This window comes from Bubalus bubalis, chromosome 1, assembly GCF_019923935.1.
Source record: "Bubalus bubalis isolate 160015118507 breed Murrah chromosome 1, NDDB_SH_1, whole genome shotgun sequence".
Lineage (NCBI taxonomy): Eukaryota > Metazoa > Chordata > Mammalia > Artiodactyla > Bovidae > Bubalus > Bubalus bubalis.
Window position 1 is genome coordinate 161,231,946 of NC_059157.1, and position 9,298 is coordinate 161,241,243.

Consider the following 9,298-nt stretch of genomic DNA (forward strand, 5'->3'; position numbering starts at 1 on the left):
CCTGCATTAACTGTTCATCGTCTTGAGGGCTTATTTTTGTAACTTTTTTAAAACCTTCAGTATAATTGCGTCACAATGCTATTTCTGCTACACAATGAAGTGAACTACATGTATACGTCTATCTCCTCCATCTTGAGTCTCCCTCCGAACACCCCATCCCACCCTTCTATGTCATCACAGGGCACCAAGCTGAGCTCCCAGCGCTATTACAGCAGTTGCCCACTAGCTGTCTATTTTACACATGGTACTGGATATTTTTCATTATATTGGTCCTTTGAATTCTCTCTCTCTCTCTCTTTTTTTTTTTTTTTTTTTCGCTTAAGGAATCCATTTACTTATGTATATGTATTCATTTTTAGTTCAAGGAATGTTTACTTATAACTAATTTTTAAATTAATTTTTATTGGAGTATAGTTGATTTACAGTGTTGTGTTAGTTTGTGCTGTGCAGCAAAGTGATTCAGTTATACGTATATGTATATCCACTCTTTTTTAGATTCTTTTACTGTATAGGTCATTACAGACTATTTAGTAACATTCCCTGTGCTTTACAGTACATTCTTATCAGTTAACTATTCTATATATAATAGTGTATATATGTCGAGCCCAATCTCCCAATTTATCCTTCTCCTTTCTCTCTCAGCAACCTTAAGTTTGTTTCTAATATCTGTGAGTCTACTTTTATTTTGTAAATCAGTTCATTGTACTATTTTTTTAGATTCTAATATAAGAGATATCACATAATATTTGGCTTACTCTGTTTTACTTCGTTCACTCAGTATGACAATATCTATGTCCACCCTGTCACTCCAAATGACATTATTTTGTTTTTTTTTAATGGCTGAGTAGTATTCCACTATATATAGGCAGCATATCATCTTTATCATTTCCCTCCTCATGGATATTTAGGTTGCTTCCATGTCCTGGCTATTTAAATAGTGCCTCAGTGAATATAGGGGTGCATGCATTCTTTCAAAATACAGCTTTCTTCAGAGATATACTTAGGAGTAAGATTACTGGTAGCCCTATTTTTAGGTCTTCAAGGAACCTCCATACTGTTCTCCATCATGACTGCACGAATTTATAGTCCCATCAACAGAGTAAGAGTGTCCTCTTTTCTCCACACTGTCTCCAGCATTTATTGTTTGTAGAATTTTAATGATGATTATTCTGACTGGTGTGAGGTGATACCTCATTGTAGTTGATTTGCATTTCTCTAATAATTAGTGATGTTCAGCATCTTTTCATGTGCTTTTTGGCCATCTTTAAGTCTTCTTTGAAGAAATGTCTGTTTAAATATTTTGCCCATTTTTTTTTTAATATTTAGCTGCATGAGCTGTTTATTTTGGAGGTTAATCACATGTCAATTGCTGCTTTTGTAAATATTTTTTTCCCATCTAAGGGTTGTGTTATCATTTTTAAATGGTTTCCTTAGCTGTGCAAAAGCTTTCAAGTTCAATTAGATCCTCTACATTTATTTTTGCTTTTATTTTCATTACTCATGTGTGTGTGTGTATGTGTGTGTGCACACGTGCACACTTAGTTACGCCATTGTGTCCAACTGTTTGTGACTCTATAACTATAGCCTGCCAGGCTCCTCTGTCCATAGAATTCTCCGGTCAAGAAAACTGGAGTGGGTTGTCATTTCCTCCTCCAAGGGATCTTCCTGACCCAGGGATTGAGCCCCCATCTCCTGCATCTCCTGTATTGACAGGCAGATTCTTTACCTGAGCCACCTGGGAAGCCTGGAGGTTGATCAGAAAAGGTCTTGCTGCTATTTATGTTAAAGAGTGTTCTGTCTATGCTTTCCAAGAGTTTTATAGTTTCAGGCCTTACATGTAGGTCTTTAATCCATTTTGAGTTTGTTTTTGTGTGTGGTGTTAGGAGTGTTCTAATTTCATTCTTTTATATGTAGCTGTCCAGTTTCCCCAGCATTATTTATTGAAGATGCTTTCCTTACTCTGTTATACATTCTTGCTTCTTATGTCATAGATTAGGTGACCTAGGTGCATGGGTTTATCTCTGGAATTCTATTCAGTTCCACTGATCTATATTTCTGTTTTTGTGCTAGTTCCATACCGTTTTGATGACTGTAGCTATGTAGCATTGTCTGAAGTCAGGGTCCTCCATCTCTATTCCTCTTTCTCAAGATTGATTTGGCTGTTTGAGATCTTTTGTGTTTCAAAAAACCTGAAAATTTTTTTGTTCTAATTCTGTGAAAAAATTCCATTGGTAATTTGATAAGATTGTATTGAATCTCTAGATTACTTTGCATAGCATAGTCATTTCCACAATATTGACTGTTCCCATCTAAGAACATGGTGTATCTCTCCATCTATTTGTGTCACTCTGGATTCTCTTTTGAAGAAGCTATAAAAATTGCTTAGTTTCTTCCTGAATGAATTAAAATATAGTTTTAATCTATGTTCATTTTTTGTATCTGCATGAAAGTCATAATTTTTTGATAGTCTGAAAATGGTCTTCAACAGCACAAATCTTTCCTCAAAAATTACTTGTTAATCACTATAGTATTCACACATGAACTTACTGGTTTTTTTAATATTGACAACTACAATGCTTTATGTAAAGTTTTATAATTTATGTAAATAATGATGCTTACAAAACAAATTTTCAACATGAACTGTCTACTCACGTGATTCTAATGATTAATGCAAGCAAATTTTTTCAAGTGCAGTTTATAGATGACATTTTTGAACACTGTATCTTTTATAAATGAGACAAATAGATGATTGTTGAATAGGATGGTATTTCACACATAATGATGAAACAACTAATACCAAAGAAAACATATTAACCAACTCTTTCGGGAGATGATGTAATAGTTTAGTATTTGGATTTCAGAGCAGAGCTTAATATGATGGAATGTGCTGAAAGATTAGAGAATAGATTATATGTTGAGATGTCCCAAAAGCAAATAATGAACCTGCAGACTCCAACAATGGGTTTTGGAATTAAATTATCAAACAAATGAACACAACAAAATACAATTACACGTACACAGTACCAAGCTTACTCAGATTTTAAAAAAGACCCAGAACAGAGAAAATAACACATGCAAGAGCAGCATCACAGGGACCTCAGAAAATTAGATACTGCTTATGATGTCGCCTAAAGGTAATAAATTTTAGTTGTAAGGTTGATGTGGACTAACATGAGTTAGTGGACTAATCTGGGCCCCCTCATCACAGGGAAGTCCACAGGCCTGGAGATCATCAGTTTACAATTTTGTAAAGTTTAAAAATAAAATAAAATTTTAAAAAAATAAAATAAATAAATATATGTAACTCCTTGTGAAAATAAAAATCATTCACTCTAAAAGTTCAAAATAATAGAATACATAATTCTCACTTCCATGTACAATTGGTTAGGAAACTTCTTGGATAAATAATTCATACATACAAATCAGTGGAATAACTTGTCTACCTTCAGGATTGATATTTCTAAACCTTTCAGTTCAGTTCAGTTCAGTTCAGTTCATTTGAGTCGCTCAGTCGTGTCCAACTCTTTGTGACCCCATTAATCGCAGCACGCCAGGCCTCCCTGTCCATCACCAACTCCCGGAGTTCATTCAGACTCACGTCCATTGAGTCAGTGATGCCATCCAGACATCTCATCCTCTGTCGTCCCCTTCTCCTCTTGCCCCCAATCCCTCCCATTATCAGAGTCTTTTCCAATGAGTCAACTCTTCGCATGAGGTGGCCAAAGTACTGGAGTTTCAGCTTTAGCATCATTCCTTCCAAAGAAATCCCAGGGCTGATCTCCTTCAGAATGGACTGGTTGGATCTCCTTGTAGTCCAAGGGACTCTCAAGAGTCTTCTCCAACACCACAGTTCAAAAGCATCGATTGTTTGGCACTCAGCTTTCTTCACAGTCCAACTCTCACATCCCTACATGACCACTGGAAAAACCATAGGCTTGACTAGATGGACCTTTGCTGGCAAAGTAATGCCTCTGCTTTTGAATATGCTGTCTAGGTTGGTCATAACTTTCATTTCAAGGAGTAAGCGTCTTTTAATTTTATGGCTGCAGTCACCATCTGCAGTGATTTTGGAGCCCCAAAAAATAAAGTCTGACACTGTTTCCACTGTTTCCCCATCTATTTCCCATGAAGTGATGGGACCAGATGCCATGATCTTCGTTTTCTAAATGTTTAGCCTTAAGCCAACTTTTTCACTCTCCTCTTTCACCTTCATCAAGAGGCTTTTTAGTTCCTCTTCACTTTCTTCCATAAGGGTGTTGTCATCTGCATATCTGAGGTTATTGATATTTCTTCCAGCAATCTTGATTCCAGCTTGTGCTTCCTCCAGCCCAGCGTTTCTCATGATGTACTCTGCATAGAAGTTAAATAAACAGGGTGACAATATACAGCCTTGACATACTCCTTTTCCTATTTGAAACTAGTCTGTTGTTCCATGTCTAGTTCTAACTGTTGCTTCCTGACCTACATATAGGTTTCTCAAGAGGCAGGTCAGCTGGTCTGGTATTCTAACAGTTAAATATTGAGGCTTTTGAAAGAATGCACAGTTCAGATGTTGATCATTTCCTTGTAAAAGCAAAGAAGATTATCAATATGTCTGAAAGCAGACTTTGTGTGAGTGAAAGAAAACTAATGATTAACATAGGGTAGATAAAATTAATGTATGGACCACTAACTGACCAAAAAACACTTGAGGGTAGTGTTCTGTCACCCCATCTAAAAGACATTTCAATTTTTCTTTCTTAAAATTTCTTTTCAGTCACCAATACATTACCATTCCTGTCAATAAATGGAAGCTTTCATGTGAATTTTGCTTATAATCATACTTACTTTTTATACTTTACTGTGATTGGTGAATATTTTACTTGCATCAAACAGGATAAATGACACTTAATGGGATAAATACAGTGAAAGTCTTCCTTTTAGCAAGATCTAAGATTAGGGAAATTACTTTTTTCTAAGATGCACAGTAATTTTGCCTTGATTTAAACCTTGGTTGATCAAAACTAAAAGCATATTGTCACTTAAATTCACAAATCTCAAAACATAGCCTTTTGACTATAACAGTTATTAGCAAGTTAGTTATATGTACTATTTATAGATTTTCCTCTAGCCAGTTAATATGCTTATCTTTTATTCTAATGCCTTGCTGTAAATAAATTGGTGAAGCCATGAATGATAAAGCTCCATGGATTCCATCCTCCATATGGTCATGAGAAACTTTAACTCCAAAATTTTGAAGTTGTGAGACATATATAAGTCCATCATCTCTTAGAACATCATGTTGACAGATGAGGAAGTAAATTAAAGGGCAACTTTTGCAACTGGGAATGATTTATTGCCAAGGGTGATAACCTACTATCCAAAAGTGCTGAATATGGAAAATTATGTCTCCCAGGATGTGATTCAGTATATACATAGTTCTTGTATTCCTCAGGAAGGAAGGTGCTCCAGTTAACCAGCTTGAACAGATGCCTTGACCCATGAGGCATGTGTTTATTTTTTATTACTGCCTGGGGGAGTGCCTTATCCTGGGTCAAATATAGGCATGCAAGTTTGATTACCAGTTTCTTTGACAGATATGGACTATGTTCATTTCCTTAGTAAGATGGCATAGAGGGATCAATGACCTATAAGCTAGGGTAAATTACAGCTTGTGTTTTCAGTTTATTTTTGAATTCTGGATCATTATGTATCTGGAAAAAACATACAATAAAATTTGAATCTGTTAAAGGCTTCAAAACTGTAGGAGTGGTAGCCTTTATTCCAATCAAATTAGCTGTTATGATGTAAATAATTATGAAAATGATATAATTTCTAATAATTATTTTCATCATATTTGTATTTTAAGGGCATTAAAGTGTGTCATCCCAGTTTCATCAGTAATGATTCACACATACACACATACACATATTCACATATAACCACCAAATAAAAAAAATTATATGATTCCTAGGAAAGATGAAATACTATCTATATTGAAAAATCATTTTTGACCTACCATGACCTAAGTGAGAAGAAAGAATGAATACAGTAATAGGATATCAATCTCCAAACTCACATATTATCTAAATTGAAAAGGAATTTGACCAAATTAAAGGAAATATTTCTAATATACATCTCGTCTTCATGGAGCACGTATTTAGAGCTTCCCTTTCTTATAGAGAAAAGTGGTATCCTAAGATCTCAGCTACGAAGTGAGAAGAGCCACCATACATTTCCCTTTCCTTTTGTTTTATGCATACACTCGACAGGAGAAAACCTACAACTAATCTCTGCGGAGCAATTACCTAGCCACAGACCAACGTCCTTAACAATGACATCTGTAGAAATGAATACACCAGCTGCCACTCCACATGAAAATCTCAGTACCTAAAGGATATTTCTTAAAGTTAACCCCTCAGTCAAGTAGCTGACACACTAAGTGAAGTTGAAAGATTTAGTTGGTCAGTCATGTCTGACTCTTTGAGACCCCATGGACTGTAGCCCTCCAGGCTCCTCTATCCATGGAATTCTAAAGAGAGAATTAACTGAAGATAAGCCCCAGTGGAACCTCACAAGAGACATGTTAGCCAGCCAACTGCACACTCAATGTGTAATGGGCGCCACAATTCCACAAAGAATATGAGGAAAGATAGATTTCTCTAACATAATCTCTCTAATGCCCATGATCCCACCCCAGTGCCTTCAGACAGGTATTTTATAAACCAAGTGGATCATCTCAAAAACAGAGTGCAAGAAACAACAGCACACACATAAATAAAAATGAGACAGAGAGACTCATCTAATACCTTCTCAGGCTAATAGCAAAAGCGGTCCTACAAAAGGAGTTAGCAAATCCTGCTGGTTTTAAATCCTTCTGCTTATTGTTTTGTTCCCAGAAAAATGGTTTTTGGGGTAAGAATTATGTATTGTACTAAATTTGTTTTTCAAGTTTATTAGTTATTGTGGACAGTTGTTATTAAGTGCACACAGCAAGTGTTTTAACAATGGCCATTGTCCTTTTTTCTTTTTAGTAGCAACAATTCTTCCGTGCAAGCATGCTATATGGCCCAAATGTTATCTGCTAACATTCCACTGAAATACATGAACTACAGTAATCCCAAGTGCTTGGCAGACTTTACAATTTACCTAATGAGAACAATAAATCTCTTGTCATACTAAATAGTGGTTCCTAGACATTGTTCTATTTCTCTCAAAATTGGTGACTAATGAAGAGCCTTCTTTACAATTATACTTCATTTCCCTCAATGCTCTAAAGCCACCTTGCCTTAAGGTAAAATTATGTAAAAGGACAGTAAGGTTTTTTTGTTTTTCTTTTTCCATTTAACAGTTTAAATATAAGACCGATAAAAATATCCTAACAAAGAAAATGATACTTTTGTGTTAGAATTACAGCATGTGTGCATGTGTTATAAATATGTATAATATACAACACATAAAACATACCATTTGAGTTGTTCTTGCTGCAATTAAACCCCCAGAACTATCACCTGAAATACAGACTCTAGAGGGATCAACTCCATATTTTGCAAGAATTTAATCTTGTAGAAAGAATTTGACCACAGAAATGACATCTTCATGGGCAACAGAAAACTGATATTGAGGAGCTAATCTATAGCTTCAGACAGAAAAAAAAAGAGACAGAGAGAGAAAGAAACAAAAGCATATATGATTAAACTTCAATTGTATATATCCAGGTATCTCTCAATTTAACCAGTAGGTCCAAAGAACAAAATAAATCATACTTTAAATCTTTAGTTTCACCAATCATACCTTGACTTGCTACTAACTTCTATTTTTTAAAAAATGTAGATTCTGTTATAACATTTTAAAAATGTTGAGTTCCATGAGATGAGAGAGTTAAGGTTTAAGTGTTTATGCTCATAAAATTGTAGGTAAATTTTCAGCAAAAGTGCAATAAAGGGGGAGATGGTCTATAGCATTTATCAGATTCTCTATGGAGTTGGTGACAAATATTTTCACAATCATTGTTAGGAGTGCACAGCAGATTTTAAAAGCAGCAAATCTGAGACCAAATGATTTATAGGTGTCTTATATTAGAAATTTATATAGGTAAAAATTCTACAAAATAGACTTAATTGATAGAAAATATAAGGGAAAAATTCATTGGAAAAGAAGAACAGAGAAGCTTTGAGTAGAACATAAAGTACTGGACATTTCCGAGTCTTTGCAGTATATCATTGGGAATTTGGGCAAAAATCATGAGTACTTCAGTTCTCTTATGTTGAAAATGACTTAAAATTCTCAGATGGTCACAATATTTGCATCTGATATTCCAACAATTAAAAATATCTATATAGTCAATATCTTCTAATAGCCTATAACAGAAAATAAACTGAAAATATACGTATATATACATATACATGTGTAACTCAGTCACTCTGCTGTATACTTGAAACTAACACAATTCTGTAAATCAATAGTTCAATTTAAAGAAAGAATATCTATAAAATTGATCTTTTATCACCAATTCAAGCAAATACAGCATCCCAATTGTATAATGGGTAATTAAGCTCCTAGGCATTTCTAGAAGTACCACAGCCAATGTTGTCAGAGGTGTTCAGCCTGTGTTGCCTCTCAAAGGTCTTTCCAATGACAGAGGTTAAAGAGAAACTAGGCCCCTTTGAGGAAGAGTGGATAATGTAATGATAATAAAATAACATAAATCAAAACTTCCTAGGATCTCGGTCCTTTTGAAGCCATAGGTGTCTTCTTTGGAAATCAAAATTGTTTATCACAAGGGCAAGAATCATAATATTAAAAAAAAAAAAAAAAAGAACCCACAAATATAATGCTCTTACTCCATTCCTACAGCCACAGCAACAAGTTTGTTTGCCATCCATCCATTCAGAAGATCCACCGATGTATACTCTGCATACATTAAAAAATTTATGTGAAAGTCTACTCTGTAAATAGGAGCAGTGGAAGACTACCTATATGGGTGAAATGTGATAGAAATATGATTAATTGGTGGAATCCCTACATTCTCACTCTTCCTGTTTCTATATGGAGTGATTCAAAGACTTCAGGTTTGACAGCTGCCAATAAATGGGGAAGGTCATTGCAGGAAAAACAAAAAAAAATACATTAATAAAAAAAAGTCATGACAATACATAGGATAAGATTGCTCCCTAGTGGTGAGAGGCTTAAGCCTGTGGATTCTAATGTGAGGCCTAAATTTCGCTACTGGTTCCAACACTTGCTAATAGTAGGGGAACATTTCTGTAACTATTATTGGTAAAATTTTGCCAGAGATACCCATCCTAAGATGTGATTC

The 9,298-nt window shown here is 34.9% G+C and overlaps 1 pseudogene; it reads right to left on the reverse strand.

The window, feature by feature from the left end:
- Nucleotides 1-5,092: 5,092 nt before the first annotated feature.
- On the reverse strand, nt 5,093-8,902 carry LOC102410927 (annotated as a pseudogene).
- Between the last annotated feature and the right edge of the window lie 396 nt (nt 8,903-9,298).